This window comes from Pan troglodytes, chromosome 5 (genome assembly GCF_028858775.2).
Source record: "Pan troglodytes isolate AG18354 chromosome 5, NHGRI_mPanTro3-v2.0_pri, whole genome shotgun sequence".
In the NCBI taxonomy this organism is placed as follows: Eukaryota; Metazoa; Chordata; class Mammalia; order Primates; family Hominidae; genus Pan; species Pan troglodytes.
In genome coordinates, this window is record NC_072403.2 from 54023317 (window position 1) to 54047932 (window position 24616).

Sequence of the window (24616 nt, forward strand, 5' to 3'; positions counted from 1 at the left end):
GAAGGAGACCGTACAAAATGTTATGCTAAATGAAGCTTCCTCTTTTAGAATCAGAGACACTGAAGAACTTAAAGAAATCTTATTTCTTTTCCTTTTCTTGAAAAGTTAAAAATTCCTTAATTTTTTATTTCTGGTAACACTACCACAATTTACAGTGCAATATACCTGATGTAATGAAAAGAAAAAGCTACAACAGATAAAAGACCTCAGAAATGTACATCTAATTGACATTACATTGTATTAATCAATAGCTGCACTTTTTGCAAACTGTGGCTATGGCAGTCCTGAACAAGAAGGGTTTCCTGTTTAAGCTTCAGTAACTTTTATGACTATCGATCATCGTTCCTTCTGTGGCAGATTTTTACAATTCCTCTAATGCATTTGGGACGACTGTCTCAAAGTAACCTGCAGCTTTCCTAACAACTTCTCGCTCTCTCCCCTGTTAAGAACTGTAGCCCTCTTCTGCTGCTTTTAGAACCTTCTGCTACCATATCCACCACTTCTACCACCAGATCCATAACCACCACCATAGGGACTGCCCAAGCTTCTTCCATCAAAACTGCCCCCTTTCATGGTTCCATAATTTGATTGCTGTTGTCCACTATAATTTCCAAAATCATTATAATTCCCAACACCACCATAGTTATCACTGCCAAAAATTTTTCCTTCATTGTAACCATCATATCCTCCACCACCGCCACTATATCCACCACCTTGGTTTGCATATCCTGGTCCACCACCACCATAGCCCCGTCTACTACTAAAACCAGGACCACTGCCATAGCTGCCACCATCACCTCCAAATCCATTATATCCACCATCATCTCCTCCATAACTACTTTTGCTACCACCACCTCCACCACCATAACCTCCTCTTCCACCAAAGCTTCCATCACAGCCAAAATTACCTTCACCACCTCCAAAGTTTCCTCCACGACCCATAAAATTACCAGATCCACCTCCATGACCTCTCTGTGATCCAACAGACTGCATCTCTTGTTTAGAAAGTCCCCACCCCTGTTTTTCACTTCACAATTATGCCCATTAATAGTGTGGTATTTCTGAACATCAATTTTATCAACTCTATCATGATCATCAAAAGTTACAAAAGCAAATCCTCTCTTTTTTCCACTCTGCCTGTCTTCCATAATTTCTATGGTTTCAATCTTGCCATACTTTTCAAAGTAGTCTCTCAAATTATATTCTTCTGTATCTTCTTTAATACCACCAACAAAAAGTTTCTTCACTCCTAAATGGAGACCAGGCTTTACAGAATCCTCTCTAGAAACAGCTCTCTTTGGTTCCACTATGCACCTATCAACTTTGTGTGGTTGAGCACACATTGCTGCATCCACCTCTTCAACATAAGAATAAGTCACAAAACCAAAGCCCCTGGAACGTTTTGTTTGGGGGTCTCTCATTACCACACAATCTGTGAGTGTGCCCCATTTCTCAAAATGTTCTCTTAAACTATCATTTGTAGTTTCAAAGCTCAGACCACCAATAAACAGTTTTCTCAACTGCTATGGTTCCTTTGGATCATGGTCCTCCTCCCCCCCCGGTGGCAGCGGGCTTGGGGCTACTGGGAGGCAGTTTCAACTCCATTTTGAGACCAGACTCTCCTCTTCCAACTCAAGTTCAATATCAGAAATCTTATTTCTAATCCTACCACTCCTTTATCGTTTCTTACCACCACCTCAGGACTTGGGTTATTTTGCCTGTCACTATCTCACATTCATGCTCTCCCTTGTATTTTCTACTTATGAGTTACACATAATAAACTCTCAATGCTATTTCCTCGAGCTCTATGAAAATTGCCTTAGTAGCATTATAAGAATTTATCGACACATAAAAAAACTAATAATATCATTTGTTACAGTCCTTTTTTCACTCTTCTATATATACCTGTCTTCTTTAATTGTTAAAGATGTAGTTGCTACTATTGTGAAGAAGTATCTGTGGTATTAATGTGCTTTCTGAATATTAATTTATTTCTAAGGGCAAGCCAAACATATAGGGATAAAGTCCTCTAATGCTTTTATAGCTTTTTAATGTGTTTTAATTTTTTAAATCTTTAAAATGTTTTTAAAAATTTTTTTGCCTTAGTGTTCATTATAACAATATATAAATAGAAAATTTAAAAATAATTTTTAGTATTCATTTCTCTCTGAATCTTATTCCCCACAAAACTTTATAACCTTATACTTGTGTAATTATCATCAGATGCCGTGAAATCTATTATAAATTTCAGGAACTAATGCCTATCGGGAAATTAAATATTTCTTAAAAGTAGATAAGCTTGTGCAGCTGCCCCACCACTGGCTGAAAGTTCCCATTGGCAGCAGCTTTATGTCTTTCTGGGATGGAGTTCCCAGAGGCAATAGACAGCCCCTCTGCCACTGCCACTGATTGGTAATTGCCCTTGCTGTCACCAGGCTGGGTAAGGAACAAAGACCCGAGTGCCTTACTCACACCTCCAGCACACCGCAGCTGCCATGTGGAGAAGAGGACAGCTGTCTTCTCCATGAGACCAGCACCTTCTCCTCACCAGACAAGACTCCCAACTCCTCCAACTTGGTCTCACAACAAAGCTGCCCCACCCCAGGCTGATCATTCTGATGAGAGGGCCTCTGCATTTCTCTGAGGTGGAGCCCTAAGAAACAAGTGAAAGACTCTCTGCAAGGTCCCCACCCCTGTTTCTCCCAAGCTGGCAAGGGAAGAAAAAGCCTGTGCTAGCCCCAGGGCTGAGATCTGTGGGAGAGGAGCCCACTCTCAGAGCACAGAGAGGAAGCATGGCTACAAGCACAAGGAAATGCAGAGGAGCCAGTGGCTAAGAACCTACCTATGAGCCATTGTGGTGAAGTGCAGTCAACTGGATGACAGCCCAGATTTCAACAAAAATACTTTACTAATACACCCTCTTGTGAAACCAAAGTCAAGAATTTAACCACAAATAGATCTGTGCAAAGACTTGGCCCTCTGTAAATACCCAGAAATGAAGCCAACTGACTGTACTCAAATTACACCTCAGTTAAAGAACATCAGTCCACAAAGATGAGAAAGAACCAGTGCAAAAACTCTGGTAACTCTAAAAACCACAGTGTCTCCTTACCTCCAAATAACCCATTCCAAAGAATGTAAGGAATTCAATAAAATGATTCAAGAGATGAAAGATTAAATAGCCAATTCAAGAAAAAAAACAGATTGATCTGATAGAGGTAAAAAACCTGTAGCAGGAATTTAGTAACAAAATTGAAAGTATTAACAGCAGAATAGACTGAGCTGAAGGAAAAAAATCTCAGAACTGAAAGAACAGTTTCTTGAATTAACTCAGACCAAAATAAAGACAGAAGAATTTTAAAAAATGAAGAAATCCTTCAAGAAATATGGAATTATGTAAAGAGACCAAACCTATGACTCCCTGGGGTCCCTGAAAGACAGGGAGAGAGACCAAGAAACTTGGAAAACATATTTGAGGATATTGCACATGAAAATTTCCCCAACCTCGCTAGAGAGGTTGGCGTTTAAATTCAGGAAATTCAGAGAACCCCTGCAAAATAGTATACAAGAAGACCATTCCCAAGACACATAGTATCAGACTGTCCAAAGTCAATATGAAAGAAAAAAATATTAAAGGCTTCTAGAGAGAAGGGGCAGGTCCCCTGCAAAGGAAACCCCATTAGGCAAACAGCAGACCTTTCAGCAGAAACCCTACAAGCCGGAAGAGATTTAGGGCCTATATTGAGCATCCTTAATGAAAAGAAATTCCAAGCAAGAATTTCCTATACAGCCAAACTAAGCTTCTTATGTGAAAAAGAAATAAGATCCTTTTTAGACAAGTAAATGTTAAGGAAATTTATTAACATCAGATTTGCCTTACAAGAGATGTTGTGGGAAGTCAGGGACCCCAAACGGAGGGACTGGCTGGAGCTGCAGCAGAGGAACATAAATTGTGAAGATTTCATTTTAATATGGACATTTATCAGTTCCTAAATTAATACTTTTATAATTTCTTACACCTGTCTTACTTTAATCTCTTAATCCTGTTATCTTTGTAAGCTGAGGATGTATGTCACCTCAGGGCCACTATGATTATTGTGTTAACTGTACAAATTGATTGTAAAACATGTGTGTTTGAACAATATGAAATCAGTGCACCTTGAAAAAGAACAGAATAACAGTGATTTTAGGTAACAAGGGAAGACAACCATAAGGTCTGATTGCCTGGGGGTTGGGCAAAATAGAGCCATATTTTTCTTTTTGCAGAGAGCCTATAAATGGATGTGCAAGTAGGGAATATATTGCTAAATTCTTTTCCTAGCAAGGAATATTAATAATTAATACCCTGGGGAAGGAATGCATTCCTGGGAGGAGGTCTATAAATGGCCGCTCTGGGAGTGTCTGTCTTATGCAGTTGACATAAGGACTGAAATATGCCCTGGTCTCCTGCAGTACCCTCAGGCTTACTAGGGAGGGGAAAAAACCCACCCTGGTAAATTTGAGGTCAGACTGGTTCTCTGCTCTCGAACCCTGTTATCTGTTTTTTAAGATGCTTATCAAGACAATACGTGCACAGCTGACTATAGACCTTTATCAGTAGTTCTGTTTTGCCCTTGTCCTGTTTCCTCAGAAGCATGTGATCTTTGTTCCCCTTTTGCCCTTTGAAGCATGTGATCTTTGTGACCTACTCTCTGTTCTTGCACCCCCTCCCCTTTTGAAATCCTTAATAAAACTTGCTGGCTTTGAGGCTCAGGTGGGCATCATGGTCCTACCAATATGTGATGTCACCCCCGGAGGCCCAGCTGTAAAATTCCTCTCTTTGTACTCTTTCTCTTTACTTCTCAGCCAGCTGACACTTACGGAAAATAGAAAGAACCTACGTTGAAATATTGGGGGTGGGTTCCCCCGATAAGAGACCCTTAAGGGAGTGCTAAACAGGGAAATGAAAGATCATTACCAGCTACCACAAAAACACACTTAACTACATAAACCATTGGCACTCTAAAGCAACCACACAATCAAGTCTACATAACAACAAGCTTATAACAAGATGACAGGATCAAGTCAGCACATATCAGTACTAACCTTGAATGTAAACAAGCTAAAAGCCCTGCTTAAAAGGCTTAGAGTGGCAAGTTGGATAAAAAAGCAAGACCCAACTGGATGCTGTTTTCAAGAGACCCATCTTAGATACAATGTCATCCATAGGCTCAAACTAAAGGACAGGAGAAAAATCTATCAAGTAAATGAAAAACAAAAAAGGGCAGAAGTTACTATTCTTATTTCTAACAAAACAGACATTAAACCAACAATTATAAAGAAAGGACAAAAAGGACATTAGATAATGATAAAGGGTACAATTCAAAAGAAGTCTTAACTATCCTAAGTATATATCCACCCAATACTGGGGCACCTAGATTCATAAAACTAGTTCTTAGAGACTTACCAAAGAGAACCACACAATAATAGTGGTATACTTCAACACTGCACTGACAGTATTAGACAAATCATTGAAGTAGAATACTAACGAAGGTATTCTGGACCTAAACCCAATACTTGACCAAATTGCCCTAACAGACAGCAACAGAACACTTCACCCAAAAATAACAGAATATACGTTTTTCTCATCTGCACATGGCACATACTCTAAAACTGACCACACACTCAGCCATAAAGCAATTCTCAACAAATTAAAAAAAAATACTGAAATCATACCAACCACACTCTTGTTCACAGTCAATAAAAATAGACATCAATACCATGATCTCTCAAAACCCTAGTACTAAAGGAAAATTAAACAATCTTCTCTTGAATGACTTTTTGACGAACAAAGAAATTAAGGGAAAATTCAAGAAATCCTTTGGAAGTAATGAAAACAAAGATACAACATACAAGAATCACTGGGACACAGTAAAGCTGTGTGAGGGGAAATTTTATAGTGCTAAGCACTCATATCAAAAAGTTAGAAAAAAGTGTCAAATTAATAACTGAACATTACACCTAGAGGAAGTGGAAAAAAAAGAGCAAACCAACCTCACATCTAGCAGAAGAAAAGAAACAACCAAAATCAGAGCTGAACTGAATTACACAGAGATGAGAAAATCATACAAAAGATCAAGAAAACCCAAAGTTTGTTTTTTGAAAGAATAAATAAGATTGATAGACCACTAACTAAACTAATAAAAAAAAAAAGAGGGAAGATCCAAATAAACACAATCAGAAATGACAAGAAATGACAAAGGGGACATTACCACCAACCCCAGAGAAATACAAAAAACCCTCAGAGACTATTACAAACAACTCTGTGCACACAAACTAGAAAACCTAGAAGAAATGGATGTACAACTTCTGAAGATTAAACTGAGAAGAAATCAAATCCATGAACATGACAATAATGAGATTCAAAATTGAATCAGTAATAAAAACCTACCAACCAAAAATGCCCTGAATGGGACAGATTCACAGCCAAATTCTAACAGAGCTGGTACCTATCCTACTAAACAATTCTGAAAAATTAAAGAGGAGGGACTCCTCCCCAACTTATTTTGTGAGGCCAGTATCATTTTGATACCCAAACCTGGCAGAAACACAACAAAAAAAGAAAACTTCAGGCCAAATGTCCCTAATAAACATAGATGCAAAAATCCTTAACAAAACACAGCAAACCGAATGCAGCAGCACAACAAAAAGCTAATCCACCACTATCAAGTAAGCTTTATTTCTGGGATTCAAGGTTGGTTCAACCTATGCAAATCAATAAATGTGATTCATCACATAAACAGAACTAAAAACAAAAACCATAAGAACATCTGAATAGACACAGAAAGGCTGTCAACAGAATTCAATATCCCTTCAGGTTATAAACCCTCAACAAACTAGGCATTGAAGGAATCTAGTTCAAAATAAAAAGAGCCACCTATGACAAACCCATACCAACATCATACTGAATGGGCAAAATCTGGAAGCATTCCCTGTGAGAACAGAAAGAAGACAAAATGTCCACTCACCACTCCTATTTAACATAGTAGTGGAAGTCCTAGCCAGAATAATCAGGCAAGAGAAAGAAATAAAAGCCATTCAAATAGGAAGAGAGGAAGTCAAAATATCTCTCTTCACAGATGATACAATTCTATACCTAAAAAATGCCATCATCTCTGCCCAAAGGTCTTAGGTCTGATAGACAGCTTTAGCAAAGTTGCAGATACAAAATCAATGTATCAATCAAAACCCAACAGCATTTTTATACACTAATAACATCAAATCTGAGAGTCAAATCAAGAATGCAATCCCACTTACAACAAGCACAAAAAGAATAAAATATTTAGAAATACAGCTAAACAGGGAGGCAAAAGAGCTCTACAATGAGAATTACAAAGCACTGCTGAGCAAAATCAGACATGATACAAACAAACGGAAAAGCACTCCATGCTCCTGTATAGGAAGAATCAATATTGTTAAAATGGCCATACGGCCCAAAGCAGTTTACAGATTCAATGCTATTCCTACCAAACTACTAATGATGTTTTTAGAATTAATCATTATTAATTGATAATTAATTATTATTATTAGAATTATAATTAGAAAAATACTGTTCTACAATCATTTGAAGCCAACGAAAAGCCCAAATAGCCAAAGCAATCCTAAGCAAAAAGAACAAGGCTGGAGACATTACACTACCTTATTTCAAACTGTACTATAAGGCTACAGTAACTACAACAGCACACTACTAGTAAAAAAAAAAATAGACATGTAGACCAATGGAACGCAATAGAGAACTCAGAAATAAAGCAGCATACCTACAAACACCTGTTCTTCAACAAAGCTGGTAGTAGCAAGCAATAGGGAAATAACTCCCTATTCAATCAATAGTGCTGGGATAACTGGCTAGCTACATGCAGAAGATTAAAACTGGACCCCTACATTTCACTGTATACAAAAATTAACTCAATATGGATGGAAGACTTAAATGTAAAACCTAAAACTATAAAAATTCCAGAAGAAATTCTAGGAAATACTATTCTGGACATCAGCTCTAGCAAATATTTCATGATGAAGACTTCAAAAGCAATTGCAACAAAAACAAAAATTCACAAATGGGATCTTTTTAAACAAAGTTTCTGCACAACAAAACTATCAATAGAGTAAACAAACAACTTACATAATGGGAGAAAATATTTTCAAACTAGGCATCTGACAAAGATCTAATATCCAGAATGTCAGGCTATTGATCCAAGCAAGCAGGTACTCTAAATGCCTGTATTTCTGCCTAGGATGGAATGGAGAGAGCCCTGCTGCACCACAGTCGCAGGGGAACTGGTTAGGGCACTAAGCAACTGCACACATAGACAGTTCCAGGTCACCCGGCTGCTCTGGCTGCAATTTTGCTGCCCAGGAGAAACTGCAGCTATAGCAGCTCTCCTTCTTCCCCAGGCTCTTGATGGCAGAGAGCACAATTCTAGCATCTGCTGCTGAGGCATTTTCCCCAGTTCTGGCTATAGAGGCCTGTATCCCACTCCAGAGCAGGCCCTCCAATCTCTGGCACAAGACTTAAATGCCTGCATGGCCACATGGCAGGGTCATCAAAGAATAGCTGACTTTGTATGTGCTCTGATTAAAAATGGCATCCTGTTCTTGGTCCTGGGTCTGGGAAAATGTCTGCAGCTTACCAATGTCTTTCTCTCACAGTGACTGTAAGCCTCTCCATGTATATTTGAGAAGAATGTATATTCTGCTGTTATTTCTACTGAATTATTTTCTTAGTTGTTGCTCTAGAGCCATAATATGCAGCTTAATTTATCAAAATGTATTTCACATGTATACTGACTGAATTCTAGGGAGACGCAGAAATTTGGTTCCTGTCTAGCTATTTTCTCTCTTACCACCCTGTTGTTACTAATGTTATATCTGTGTATGTTGCAAACCCAGCAATATATTGTTACAATTATGAATAAAAATAGAAAGGAGATCAAGTATAAAGTTTATTACTCAGCTTTGTTCTCACAAAGGTTCTTTCCCTGTTATAGTTAAATATGTTTCCATACATTATAGGCCTTGAAATTCTATTTTGTACACTTCATTTTAAATAATTGCTTTTTAAATAAGTTGAGAGAAGAAAGTAGATAAATATGTATTTTTGCTGTTATTTCTAAATCATATAATAACCTTTACTAGCTGTCTTTATTTGTTTGTTTAATATGGATTTGAATTACTATCTGGAATCACTTGTTTTCAGCTTGTCCTTCTTTTAGTCTTTCTTATAAGGTGATTCTGCTAACAACACGTTCTCTCCATTTATGTTTATCTAGGGAAACTTTTTATTATACCTTTAATTTTGAGAAAGATAGTTTTGTTAAAAATAACGTTCTTAGTTGACATTACATTTTCAGCACTTTGAATATGTTATCCCACTGCCTTCTGACGTTAATTGTGTTTGATGAGAAGTCAGCTGTTAATTTTTTTTTTTTTTTAATGTGACGAGTCCTTTTTACTTGCTGTTTTCAAGATTTTGTCTTTGTCTTTCAGTATTTTTATGATAATGTGTCTGGATATAGATGTCTTTGTGTTTATTTAACATGGATTTTGTTGAGCATCTTGGATGTGTAGATTGATGTTTCTAATAAGAGTTTACACATTTTAACCATTATTTTAGAAAACGTATATCTTTGCTCTTTTCCTGTTCCCTTTGTCTTTCTTGTATTTGTGTTATGTCTATGTTGCTACTTTAATAATTTCCCACATTTCTCTAGGGTACATTAATTATTCTTCTTATTACTTCTCTGTTCTTTAGACAGTGAAATGTCTGCTGATTTACTTTCAGGTTTTAGGATACTTTCTTCTACCAGTTTATATCTAAGGTTGAGCATGCCTTGTAAATTTTTCATTTCAGTTATAGCACTTTTCAACTCTAATATTCAGGTTTTTTAACAATAAATATCTGTTTATTAGTAATCTCTATTAATGAGATATTGCCATTATATCCTCCCTTATTTCTATGTACATAGTTATTTGAACATATGTATAAGACTTTCTTTGATGTCTTTCTGTGTTAAATCTAATATTTGGCATTTATGCAAACAGTTTCTGTTGTTTTCTCTTTTTACTATATAGGGGTCATATTTCTCTATTTCTAATGTCACCCTTTAGAGGAAACAGCCTTGAGCATCCATATAGGCACACTAAAATCACAGTGATTTTAACAGTGCTTTCTTTTTCTTTTTTCTGATCTTGTGAGTTGTCTGCCTCTGTTTGTATCATGCCATGACATTAAGCTTGGCCAGTTTTTCGCCTGAATCTCAGGATGATAAATTGCTCCATAGTCCAACTTAAATTTAAGTCCTTTTGCAGAGGTAGTTTTGAGGCCATTTTTGTTGTTGTTGTTCTGGCTGTAGAAGGATTCTTCCTAGCTTTGTCTTTCCCTGGTTTTCTCCAGTCAAATGGATACTCTGTGGTTTGGCTTATTGGTCTAACGGTGCTACCAAATTGTTATAATTGCTTACCACCAAAATATCCCTTGGTTTAAAGACTAATCTTAACTTTGAAATTCCTCACATTGTGTTTCAAAGAAAGTCAATTCCATTGGGGATAACTTCGGAACTCCCTATTCTACCTCTCCAACCAGGAAAAATCTCTGAGCCACTTCTTCAGAGCCACAGGCAAGAGTGTCATGCTTTCTAATAAACAGGGCATTGGGTGGTGACTGCAGCCTCTGGTATGGTGATTGTATTTATTCTCTCTTGCCTTCCACCTGCCAAAATGTGAGGTCATAATAAGAAAGTCCACATAAGAGGTTGGCACCTTCACTTGATCTGGGACTTGCCAGCCTCCAGAATTGTGAGGAATAAATTTCTGTTTTTATACAATATTCAGTCTGTGGTATTCTGTTACCGCAACACAAAGTGGACAAAGACAAGGATTCTTTAAGTTAGACATTGAAAAAGAGGTGAGAGAGAGAAAGATCTTGCTAAAATCAGGGTTATTATATATATTACAATTAATTTTTGGATTCAATAGAACAGAGATGAGTTTTTTTCTTAATTTATATAATCCTAAAAATTCCAATTTTTACTAAAGATAGTTTGAAAAGGGCTTTCTAGCTCATGCAAACACGAGTCATAATCGATCCAATGAAATAAATAATTGACATGATATAAATCATGTATTCACTACTTTAGTCATAGTGTAAGTACATTATATGAAGATAGAAGAGATTTTAAGGAGATGCAAGTAATAGTTCTTTACTTTCATCACTATAAAGATATTTTCGTTATCTTGGAGGTTCTTTTTAAAGCCCTTATTTACTTTCTGAACTACCACATACTCCAGGTTCTTTTTGCACATTAATTGTCCCAGCCCTGGTATCAGTCATTTCTCTAAGAATATTTGGTTCCTTTTACTGAAGAACGGTATTAGAAACTGCGAACTAGGTGCTAGGTGTTCTCATTACTACTGGGCTCATTGCTTCTCGTTCCTGTCAGCTGACAGGATATATATTTCAGGGTATATATGTAAATACGTGGGTATGTATCCTTTTAAAAAAATTGTCTGCCTGTGCTGCAGAGTAATATTTATCAGGATCTTAGGTTTATATTACCTCCTGATATAGAAAAAATATTGTGCCATTGAAATCATTCTCAAAACAGAATTGTACTTCTGCATCCTATTTTTTTCTCTTATCAACTATGAGAAATTTGTTCATAGAATCAGTGCTATTTTGAATAAATTAGATAATTTTCTCTCCAGACCTATCCACGAAGCCAAAAGAGAGAAAATCTCCTTGTTCTACTGTTCCTTTTAGAAATATAACTTTCAGGATTTTTTTCCTCAAATACTCAGTGGCTAACAACCATGCTAAATATTTCTCTTTATCAGGCAGTCTTTGTAAGAGAGCAGCAGAACTATGAATGGATTCATCCTTATGGACAATAAAAATAACAAAAACAAGTGAGTGAACTGGAAAACAATGATATGACAGAAGGAAGAGTACATGGATTCAGAAAGAATAACAATAAGTATCTGGAAATAACAAGTATTTTCATTCTTGTTTAGGGATTAAGCACAATAGCAAATAAAGGAGCCTCTGCAGCGGCTAGAAGTGCATTTTTCAGTGATAGCATGCGAGTTGGGAGACCTGGGTGCTGAGATTTGAAGGAGAAAGAAAGATATCAGTGGCCAAAATAAACTGCCACTATATATAGTAATAGTGCGAAAGGAGTTATTATGTCTATTAGAAAATCAGTTAGATAATGTGCCAAAGGAAATGAACTGGAAACTTCTTATAACAGAGTAACTTAAAATTATGTCTGTATAATTTTCCTTTACTCTTGCTTTAGAAAACTTATTTTCATTTCTTCATTTTGGGAAAGAAAAAATTCAGTTACACAGATGTTCACAATTTTAAGATAAAAAAAACTTGAAGATAGATCAATTTATCTTCCAAAATTACAATCAAAGCTAACTTAGTTTTCCAGGTGTTTGCTTATGGACTATACATATAAATCACCATAAATCAGGGTAGTTTTTCCGCCATCATAAATGTATCTTCAGGACACTTCTAGAACTGAATTTAAATAGAAGAATTAAAACAAACAAACAAACCAAAAGCTCAAGATTGCTTGATTAAATAAATTTAGATTTTTGCCTTTTAAATTTGTGTTTAAAAGATTACTAATGCAGATGACACCTTGTCAAATGTGAGATCTTTTTTTTTCAGTTTCCAATTTGTTGGGCTTCTGTAAGTGCATCACAAGTGAAATCAGTGGATCATTAATATTTACATTTAATGACTCTCTTTAAATATCAAATTGAATTTTTCCAAATCACTTTCAATTAGATATATGACTATGCTTGTAAAATTCAAGGACTTTTGGAAAGATAGATTGGTTTCCAAACAAAACGCAGCACTTCTGGGTTATGTTTTGAGTTGTTCAATGTCTTTGCTATCTCAGCTTATACCACAGTGGATAAGACTGGGAACTGATAGGAGGAAAGTCTTAAAATAATTCCAAAAAATATGGTTTAATTTTAAAGTTAGGTATTGCAATGACCTTCCCTGCCTTTAAAATTGATAAGCATTAAAGTGTGTGTTAAGTAATGCTTGAGCTGAGTAGAGGACCAATGAGAACTAATTCAAGATAATCTATAATGTGTCAGATGTCTTTCATATAAATATATATGTATATTTATACATAATATGTATATATACACAAAATATAATTTTCATATAAATATATGTATATTATGTATATATACATAATATATATAGTAACTTCTTATCTCAACCATAGTTTAACGTGAATTAATTATTCCTATCTTAACAGATAAAGAAATGAGCTCATAGAACTTTAATCTAATATAGATGAACCAATACCCATTCACTTTTCAGTATATGCTAGTGACACTTAATCCCAGTTAAGGGTTTCATTCCACATTTTTGGCAAATAGACAGAAAGCATTTTCATAGTTGCCATTACTAGGTATGATGTTACTTTTCACCAGTACTTTTAGAGTGATTGCTTGCCTTTGCCAGCTCACACTGAAATAATCAAGTGTATGACTAATCAAAGAGATAAAGATGATTACATTAATAATGCAAAGGGGGCAAAGTTGCCAGAATCGCACCTTTAGGTTCTTGTGTATTTTACATTAAAACCATAATTTAGAGAGCCATAAATTCGACCTTCCTTAGAGTAGCATCATGATACTAGTAAGCTAGTGTGCTTTAGCAACAAAAAAGCCTAACCAACTAAAAGAAATAATTAATTTTCTTGTAAACTATTTTATTTATTATCTTTGTTTTGTTTACAGCTATTACAAATTTATGTAAACACGAGAATCGATGTAGTAACTAGAACTAGCGCTAGCTTACATTTGGGTAACGTATTGGCTTGTTGATAATAAATATACTCTAGTATAAAGAGAATATTTTCTCTATATTTGGACTGAAAAAGCATAACTTTTGTGTAATAAATAAATCCTTCTTAATAAGGACACTAAGAATAATTCCCTGATGTACAGCATTGTATTTGTGGGGACTCCAAATCTCTGCCTAGAAAAACTGTAGCAAAGATGAATGAAATTATAGATAACATGAGTGAGAAGAAGTTTTCAGGGTACCAGGTCACTCTATCTGGGCAGAGTGAGTCATCGCTTGATATCTGATTATTGAATGATGGAGCAGAAGGGGACCAGGCATTGAGGAGGAGGGCAGAGGGAAAGCATTCCCAGGAATCTAATTGAGGAGAAATCCCTGACAAGGAGTATTATAAATGATTCCTAAGATTTTTAACCCTAGAATGAGAGCTGCATAAAATTTCAAACAGACCAGTCAATTTTAAACTTTCTATGCCCAATTAAAAAAACTGATCCTTAAAATAAAAGTTTACTTCTAACTATAAAAACAAGACCATATCAGAAAAATGTCAGGAGTGAGAAGATCACATAACAAAACATCCATTTTGGGTGTTAACTAAATTTCTATAATATAGTCTTAGTTAACATGATCAAAGTTTTCATTATTGCTAGTTCTCAAAGGTGTCACAATTTTCATAATCTACACAGAGAAAAAGATTTATCTTAACAGCAGTGGAAATTGGAAACTTATCAATTACATGCAAAGCTTTCTGCAAGAATACCATCATAACAGCACCCTGTTGAGACGCCCCTGTTGAACCATCATCCATTTTGAGTCCTGATTGGTAGGAGAACAATTTTTAGAATTCGGCTATCTTTTTTAGATTTTATGTCCTACCATTTGGAAAAGTTATTCACTTTCTCTGTCTCAATGTTCTCATCATCAAAATGGCAAAATTATAATTCTTACCTCATAAAATTGTGGGAAATTTTTTTAAAAACTTCATGTATAATGCTTGATACAGCACTTGACATAAAATTAACACTCACTTTATATAAACTGTAAGTATTGTTGATCTTATTATGTTTTTATCCCTTCCACCCTCTTTGCAAAGAAAACTCTAAATGCAGAGGTTCATCTCTAGGGCTTTGGAGTCTTAAAGATATGGCTCAAACTATGGCTCAAATTATGCTGTAGTCTGAATGTTTGTTTCTACCTCAAATTTATATGTTGATATCCTAACCCCCAAGGCCTCACCATGTAATACATCACCATCACCTTGGGTTGATGGTAAAGGTGATGATGATGTGTTAGATGGTACGGCCCTTGGGATGTGATTTGCTAGATCATGTGGGCAAACCCCTCATGACTGAGATTAGAGCCCTTATAATAAGAGGATTGAGAGATACCACTTACCCCTTTTGCCCCCATGTGAGTTTATAGTGAAAAGACTGCCATCTATGAATCAGGATTGGACCCTACTCAGACATTGAATTGGCTGGTGCCTTGATCTTATACTTCTCAGCCACCAGAACTATGAGAAATATATTTTAGTTGTTTATAAGGCACCCAGCAACCTTAATGGACTAAGACAATCATGCTAATAATTAAATGACAATAGCAAGAGCTATGCCTCTTTTGTTCCAGTTTCCTCATGTATAAAATGGTGATTATGGATAATTTATTTTACAGGGTTGTTGAAATGATAATATATGCTAAAGTACTTGAGGAATTTAGCACTGTGCCTGTCAGGCATTTGATTTCAAACTGGTAGCAATTACTGAGACTAACATCTATCTCAGAAAGATAGATGCCCTTTTTGCCTACTTTTAAACACTTGAACAAAAGTAGTAACTCAAGGAAGAGAAAGTTCTTTGATCTTCTGGATACTCTTAGTATACTCTTTACTTGTAAAAAAAGTTAAAAAGTAAACTTTTAAAATAGTGCAGCCCTGAAATTCTCATATCTTCCTCTGCTATTACTCATAGTATGTTTTTCTATGCTGAGAACTAAAAGGATATATAAAAATTTAAGAACGATTTTGATACAGGTCATACTTAGAGGTCATAGTTCCTGAATACACACCCCTTCACCGACTCCTACCTCGTGATCTCAGTAATCTCATTCTCTCTCTTCCTATTCCTCTATGCCACCTTGAAGTAAAACCTGATAAAACTACAAATGCTGGATCTCTCAAATATAATCCATTCATGCTGGGATTAAAATGTTAAACTCAAGAAACGAAACTAACTGCAATTCAACAAACAGATGGAATTCCACTATATAGCTGCAGGTAAGGAAACAACAAGACTTCAGTAGTCTCCAAAATTATATCTATCACTAAAATTGACTTGCGCAACAGAGTCTGATAATAGGGTCAGAATTATGGAATAGGAAGAACATAAATTGCCAGAGAAGATATCAAATGGCTTTTTGCTTTGCCTCAGTTTTTCTTCTCCAGTCTCATTTGTCTCCTATGAATACTGAGTCCTAGGTTTGAATCATTTTCCCATTACTTGTTAGCTGCTAAATATAAGCAAGTAAAACAAGTAATCTAATCCTGTTTTCTTACCTATGAAATGCTTATTTCTAGTTTTTGTTGTGAGCATATTAATGCTTGGGTATGAAAGCACTTCTCAAGTGCTAGCTTAGTAATTATAAGGATGATGCTTTTCTGATCTGACTCTGGTAGAACTATATATCTAGACCTTACCTTTTCCACTTCTTGAAAGTTGTACTCTTTGCCTCCCACTCTAGTAGAAAATTAAGAAAGTATTTTTGTAAAGGCAGCATGAAACATAATTTAAGACCTCAAAAATCAAGCTAAACATTACTAAAGATTGAATGCAAAACCTTATTTGGAAATATGTTGCTGTGAAAAATTGTGTTCTGCTCTCTTTTCTTCATTTATAATTTTTCAGTCATTCAATAGTTGAATTCTTTTTTTATCTTTACTCTTGTCCAGAAATTTTAAAGAAACTCTTGTGGCCCTATTGTAGGTTAGAAGTTGCTTAAAATAGAAATGAAGCTTCTCCAGATAGAGGTTTACAAAAGTGGAGATTCTTCTGCATTTCACCTCCCCTGGACTGGCAAGCTCTTTGTTTGTCAAACTTGTTTGTTGCTGTTTTTGCACCAGGCTTCCATTGCAGATGCATTGCTTTAGTGGAGGCCTGGAGAAGAGTAGGCAGATTTGCTAATTCTCCTCAATGTATACATTTCACCAAGGAAGTGACATTTTGTGAATTCTTCTTAGATTCTGCCTGTTAAATAATGTTTAAATTTATATCTTATAAAATGGAGACAATTTTGAGTGGAAATGCCTTTGATCAAGGCATTAATGTGATAATCAAGTTTCAACTGGAATCAAGTTTGATGGAATTTCCTACTCATTCTTTCCCTGTCACAAATAATAATCACCCATTTGTTACTTAAACATATCTAGCTTTTATTATTCAGATCTGGTGTAAGACTATGAAGCCAGACATGTAGCTTTAACAGGGTACATTACAGTACTGTAATCTTAAAATTACAGGCATGCTTTTTATTTAACAGATAAAGTAAATAGTGCTCAGAAAAACTAAGAAGATAAGGGCTTTGTTCAAAGTGACACCAATGTGTGTAGTTACAAAACCAAACAGCAGTGCTTCGCCATTTCCATTTCAGCACTTCCTGTGGCCTTTCTCCCTCTACAGCATATCTTCTCCATTTCATTTCTTGTTGGTGTTGTCATCGAGTGCTCTGATCTGCAAGCATTTGCAGATAGTACACCATAGTGCATCATACTTGAATGTTTTCCTTTCTTGGTCTATTTCAAGAGGTATTTGTCTCATGTTTCTTTGATATATTATTTCATTAAGAGAAATTGTATTAGACAGGGTTCTCTAGAGGGACAGGACTAATAGGATATATGTACATATGAAGGGGAATTTATTAAGGAGTATTGACTCACATGATCACAAGGTGAAGTCTCACAATAGGCTGGCTGCAAGCTGAGGAGTAAGGAAGCCAGTCTGAGTCCCAAAGCCTTACAAATAGGGAAGCCCGCAGCGCAGCCTTCATTCTGTGGCCGAAGGCCTGAGAGCCCCTGGCAAACAAATGGTGTAGGTCCAAGTGTCCAAAAGCTGAAGAACTTGGAGTGTATGATGTTCCAGGGCAAGAAGCATCCAGCACGGGAGAAAGATGGAGGCCAGAAAACGTAGCCAGTGTAGTTTTTCCACGTTCCTCTGCCTGCTTTCATCCTAGCTGTGCTGGCAGCTGATCAGATGGTGCCCACCTAGATAGAAGGTGGTTCTGCGTCTCCCAGTTCACTGACTCAAATGTTAACCTCCACTGGTGACACCCTCACAGATACACCCAGGAACAATACTTTGCATCATTCAATCCAATCGGGTTGACACTCAGTATTAACCATCACAATTGGTGTTGTCATCTAGTGCTCTGATCCGCAAGTGTTTGCAGATAGTGCAACGAACTTGAATGTTTTCCTTCCTTGTTCTGTTTCAAGGGGTATTTGCCTCATGTTTCTTTGATATATTATTTCATTATGAGAAATTAGCCACCAATGTTAGATTGACATACTAACATGTCTTCTAGAGAGCATGGTTCAGTGTTTTAAGAACTGATGGCTCACATATGTCCCTACTGACTTAAAATATTAACTCCCAGAGAGTCCTTCAGGTAACTCTCAAGTACCATTTCTGTTTTTCTGTTTTCTCCAACTACATGTGTATCTGTCTGCATCTACTCTAAGCTACAAAGAAAAGGATTCTGGATCTGCTCCATTTTTAATGTTCAATAAAATTGTACTACCTTATTCATAATTTTTTTCTGTTTCTTTATCTGTGAGGCATAATTAAATCCTTAGAAAAGCACTCAGAGCACTTAATTAATTATCAGGGATTCCACTTAGGCTGTAACCAGTGAGGAGGGGTATTCAATAACCATGTTTTCCTTTATATCTTACCTCTCTTAATTCTTTTTCAAAATAAGTTAATCAGAAACCATTCATGTCAGGGAGGAGGAGAGAAATTAAGCATTTTTTAAGTGAAAAGGGGGGAGGAAAAGGCTACTATTCATAAATATTGCAGAAGATAGAGGAAGTAATACCTGTAGGGAACGTTATTTACCCAATGTAAAGTTCAAGTTAATACAAAGCGTATACTTGTATTCAGGATAAGTAATAGCCAGTAAAAGCAATACAATGTTTTTTAATTGTTGAGTACTTATTTATGGACTAAATTGAATACAAGAATATAACATGCAGATAGAATAGAGAAAAGTGATTTTATCTACATATGTCATATGCCATAGTTACAAAATTTCATGCCTTGGATTTTCACTTCTAGGGATATGGAACAGACTTACTTTTCCGTGTTCTTCCTGCTAAGTATAACTAAAACTCCCTGGCATTGTGTGTAAAGGAAAAAGAAGATTTTGAACCATGAAGAGAAGAAGGTAGACCCACTAAACTAGTGACCTTGGGACCTGAGACATGATATGGTTGTTGAGTTCACTGGGTTTTGTTTTTCATCATATACCGCAGACAGAGAGCTAAAGAAGCCAGCAACCTAGAAATATGAACCAGTGCAGATAAAAAAATGCCTCCCCAAAAGTCTTTTATTCTTGCCAAAGAAATGGGAAGGAGGCAGCCTAGCAAGACAGGAAACTTTTAAACAGAAACCCCACATGAAAAAAAACAAAAACAAAAACTCCTAAGGCGTCACCTCCACCCACGCCAGCAAAGTCTGAGAAGGGATCCAGTCTTGTAGGGCTGTAAGGAGGTACCACTAATAGTCCCATAGGTGTGGTCTCAGAGAAGGCCAAGTATGCAGCTGGGACTTTCATCCTTTCTGGCCCCATAGTGCACCCCCACTCCTGGAATTAGTAAAAACTGGGCTCTGATCATATTTCTGAAAGGCACAACCCCAAATGCTGAAATCCCCAATGTTGAAATCCTGAGAGATCAGAATCCCAAAAGATCAAAATTTCTAAAGTTTAAAATCCCTGATAACTAATCTCCCAAAAATCACAATCCTGAAGAATTAAAACCCCTAATGTTAAAAGTCGAATCTTGGGGAAGGAATTCATGCATTTTCGGTGCACAGGATAGTTGCATCATGTTAAATAGAACTATTACCTTGTTATTGTCTCATTTGGAAATTAATATAATTTAAGAAGTTCTGTATGGGGTCAAGTATGGTGATAGTTGCATCATGTTAAATAGAACTATTACCTTGTTACTGTTTCATTTAGAATACAATTTAAGAAGTTCTGTATGGTGTCAAGTTGACAAGGGGTGCACTTGTGCACTTAATTTTAGGTGTGAATGTGACTGGATTAAGGAAGACCTGAAAACCTGGTAAAATATCATTTACAGTGTGTCTGTGAGGATATTTTCAGAGATTAGTGTGCGACTCTGAGTAGACTAGATGGGGAAGATCTGCCTTCAATGTCTCTAGTGTTTTAAAGATCACAGAAGAAGTGAAAATGCAGACAAAGCATACAAGGAATGTTCCTTGCCAAATTATTCAGTTGTGTATGACTTCTGCCCCTTCGACAGAGCACCATGCTTACCTTCAAAAAAATGTCCTTCATCTGAGAATAAAAAGAATTCCATAAGCCCAGTGACTTTTGAACCAGACACTTGCTGATAGAGAGGTTCCTCTATGTGTTACAAAATACATCAAATGGTGAACTATTCTTGGTTAGGGATTTGACTGTCAAAATATATGGGCTTCTTATATTTACCACTAATCCTAACAGAAAAACTAGCATGTGTTTCACTTTGGCTAATAGATGGCACTTTAAAAATTCCTCGAGTTTTAATCAACTATATGCAATGCATGCACCTGTTGTACCTGAACATTTTAGGACTTATCTGCTCATTTATGTATTGATGACTGGAAAAGGTAAAGTATTCATTTGCTTATTTGAAGATTTGGTGGACTTCACAGAAAAAAAAATAGATTTCACTTGAATCCCCAAACCATGACAGATTTGCAATTAGGTGGAATCAGCATTTCTAAAAGTGAATTTCAATGTGTTACCAATAACGTTTTTTCCTCATTCAGCCCAATGTATTTGATGGAAAATTCAAATGAGTGGATTGGCCATGCTATAGGGTGACAACAAAAACTTCAGTTTAAAAATGCTTTATTTGTCTGCATTGGCTTTCCTTCCACCTGAAGAAATTCTGGGAGCTTTCAATAAATTAAAGCCACATTTGCCTGAGGAAGCCAGTGAAGGGACTAATTACAAAGTAATTATGTGCCTGGCAGGATAAGAAAACATGCAGTGGTATTGCTGTTGTATCACCAGTACTGTTTTCACCAAATTTTTGGTCATTATTTGAGTATATGCAAAATAAATTTTCATATGCTGAAAACAGCATAGAAACATAGCACAGAAGATGGGAACATTTAAAAGGGAATGCTTGGTGTACAACAAATCATGGAAGAATTTCTAAAAGAGAAGCACCACGTAGAATATGAATGTGAATGTATTCTCTGAGGAAAGCCATGCCCTGGAAAAAAAAAAAAAGTGGTTCTTCATTGTGATGTAAGATTTCAAAATATAGTTGATGATAGTGAAAGTCAGCCAGCTCTTACAGAAAACCTCTGTGCAAATTGCCCATTGTCTGTCCCTGTAATACACCTTACCATATGTCAACTTTTGGGGGGAGAAGGTTAAAATTTTTCTGTTTTTATTTTTTTAAGGTTTTTCCTATTATTTTAAATTGTCAGCCTTTTTTTTTTTTTTTTTTGGTAACACTTTGCTATGCTATCTTTCATTCTTGCATCATTTCCAATACTGGAGGTATAAATTGTACAATGAAGACTTCGAGAGAGTTTTAATACATTTTATGCATTTTTTTTCAAATTTGACTCCACAAAAGTGAATTATCACAAAGCTAATTTTGTGTTTATGCACTGTGTGTGTATGTAAAAATATTGAAACTTCCTTAATAAACGATGAGATGTTCTTTTTGTCCATCTGCATTTGTGAAAGATAACATTTCTAGAAAGCTCTACTCTTTGGGCAACTGCATATGTGGTGGTAACCCATCACAGTTTTTGATTGATCTTATCAAAAGACTTAGGTTGTCTGTCACAGTATTTCAGATGACAATTATTATAATATAAAATATAATATAAAAACTGCAATTATTATAATATAAAGTTGAGTACACACAACTGCCAACCACAGTGATATGCATGTTTACAATTTGCTTTTTGACCTATATCTTTATGAATATAGTTTGTCTGCTCATAACTTATACCCTTGAGACTGTTTATGCTTACAAAAATATGTTATTATTGCCTATTTTATTGTGTAAAGTGGCCTGTTAAGTGTTCTGTTGTGCTTTTACGTTTCTCAAATAAACCCCCTTTAAAAATATAAATAAGTGTCTTTTAAAAATTTGTGATATCGTTTTTTCTAGAGTGATATTTTTGGGATTTTGACCTTCTGGAATTTCAACATTTAAGACTATGGTATCCAGGATTGTGACTTTTGAAATTATGGCTCTAACCTATAGAGGTCATAAGTAGTGAGGTGCCCTTTTCTCTTCCCTTTAGGGTGGTCTCAGAGGAGGTCTACCAAAGAATCAGGATTTCATCATTGCCCAGGAGTAATGAGGCCATTACCATGGATTTGAAGAACTCATGGCAAAATGCTGCAGCAAGAATTTATCGACATTGTTAAAACAAATAGAAAGCTTTAGAAAAATAAATAAATAAAAACAATAATAATAATAAAGTCTTAGTAAAGAAATGGAAGATATCAAGGAAAAACAAATGGAGAGAAGAACAATTGAGAATAAAAAGTTCAGTAGATGGGTACAACAGCAGAACAGAGGGGAGGGAGGAAAAACTAGTAAACTACAAGGCAAAAAAGTGAAATTATTCATCTGAACAACAAGGGAAAATTGACTGGAAAAAGTAAATTGAGCCTCAGAAACCTATGGGACTATAGCAATGATCTAATACTTGTAAATTAAACCACAATGTGATATTATTGCACACCAATCAGAAGAACTAAAATTAAAAAATCATAACATCACCAAATGCTGGAAAGAAAGCAGAAAAACTAAATCATTTACTCATTGCTAGTAGGAATATAAAAGAGTACAGCCATTTAAAAAAAGTAGTTTGGCAGTTTCTTAAAAACTAAGTATGTAACTACCAAATCACATAGCAATTGCAGTGTTGGACATTTATCTCAGAGACATAAAGACTTGTCTTTAAATATCTGTACATGAATGTTTATAGCAGCTTTTTTTTTCTTAATAGGCTCAAACAGAAAACAAACCAAATATCCTTCAATGGATTAATTCAACACACTGTGGTACATCCATATTGTAGATTACTAGTCAGTAATAAAAAGGAAAAAAATTCTGATGCATGTAACAACCTGGATGAATCTCCAGCAAACTAAGCTAAGCAAAAAAAGGTAATTGCAAAAATTTACATATTGTGTGATTCTATTTATATAAAATTATTGAAATGACAAAATTATGGAAATGAATAGATTATTGGTCACCAGGAATTAAGAAGGATGAAATGAGTATGGCTACAAAAAAGCAACAGGAGAGATCTTCGAGGTGATGGAAATATTCCGTATCTTCACAGCATCAATGTCAACGTCCTGGTTGTGATACTGTGCTATAGTTTTGCGAGATGTTATCATTGAGGGAAACTTGGTGATGAGTACACATGATCTCTCTCTCTATTATTTCTAACAGCTCCATGTGAGTATCCAATTATCCAAAAATTTTAAAAAAGATAATTCAGCATCATTATATGCTTTATATAAATGTATTTAAAAGTTTTCAAATGCCTGGAAGGTAAAATGTAGCATTCTATACATTTTCTTTTGAGAAAATCAAAACAAAATGAATAAATAATTTATTATAGGTTGAATGTTTTCCTCTGGAAACATACATAAGAACTTATTGGCCTGACCGAGGCAGTTAATGACTTAATAAGCCTTAAAATAGTGCACTTCTCTGAGTCCTGCCCAGTAATTCCAATGAGTTACCTATATTAAAATTGTTAACAATTGTATCATATGTGTAGGGGAACTGAAATAATATGTTCAAAGCTGACTAGCAGTTCTCATATCATGGCCTGAAGACCCATGAAGGTTTCTGAGACCAGTTTTGGGATTCATAAAGTGAAAACTGTTTTCATAAATATTATTTGCCTTTTTCACCATGCTATTTACATTAATGGTAGGTAAAACTGCTGACACTTTAGCAAGAATTAAGGCAATAGCACCAAAATGTACTAGTAGTCAGTATATTCACTGCCATGCCCTCATAATGATTAAAGTTCTGGTTACACTTAAGAATGTCCTTGATGAAGCACTAAAAATTATTGATTTTTTTCAATGCCTGAGTAGATGCTTATTCCATTTGATGAAATGTGATGCATTCTTTTTTCTTTTTTTTTTTTTTTTTGAGACGGAGTCTCGCTGTGTCTCCCAGGTTGGAGTGCAGTGGCGCGATCTCGGCTCACTGCAAGCTCCGCCTCCCAGGTTCATGCCATTCTCCTACCTCAGCCTCCCAAGTAGCTGGGACTACAGGCGCCCGCCAACACGCCCGGCTAATTTTTTGTATTTTTAGTAGAAACGGGGTTTCACCGTGTTAGCCAAGATGGTCTCGATCTCCTGACCTCGTGATCCGCCCGTCTCGGCCTCCCAAAGTGCTAGGATTACAGGCGTGAGCCACCGCGCCCGGCCATGCGATGCATTCTTAAAGCAGTTCTG

At 35.9% G+C, this 24616-nt stretch overlaps 1 pseudogene; it reads right to left on the bottom strand.

The window, feature by feature from the left end:
- Positions 1-191: 191 nt before the first annotated feature.
- Positions 192-19708, bottom strand: LOC100609848 (heterogeneous nuclear ribonucleoprotein A3-like; annotated as a pseudogene).
- Positions 19709-24616: the final 4908 nt, after the last annotated feature.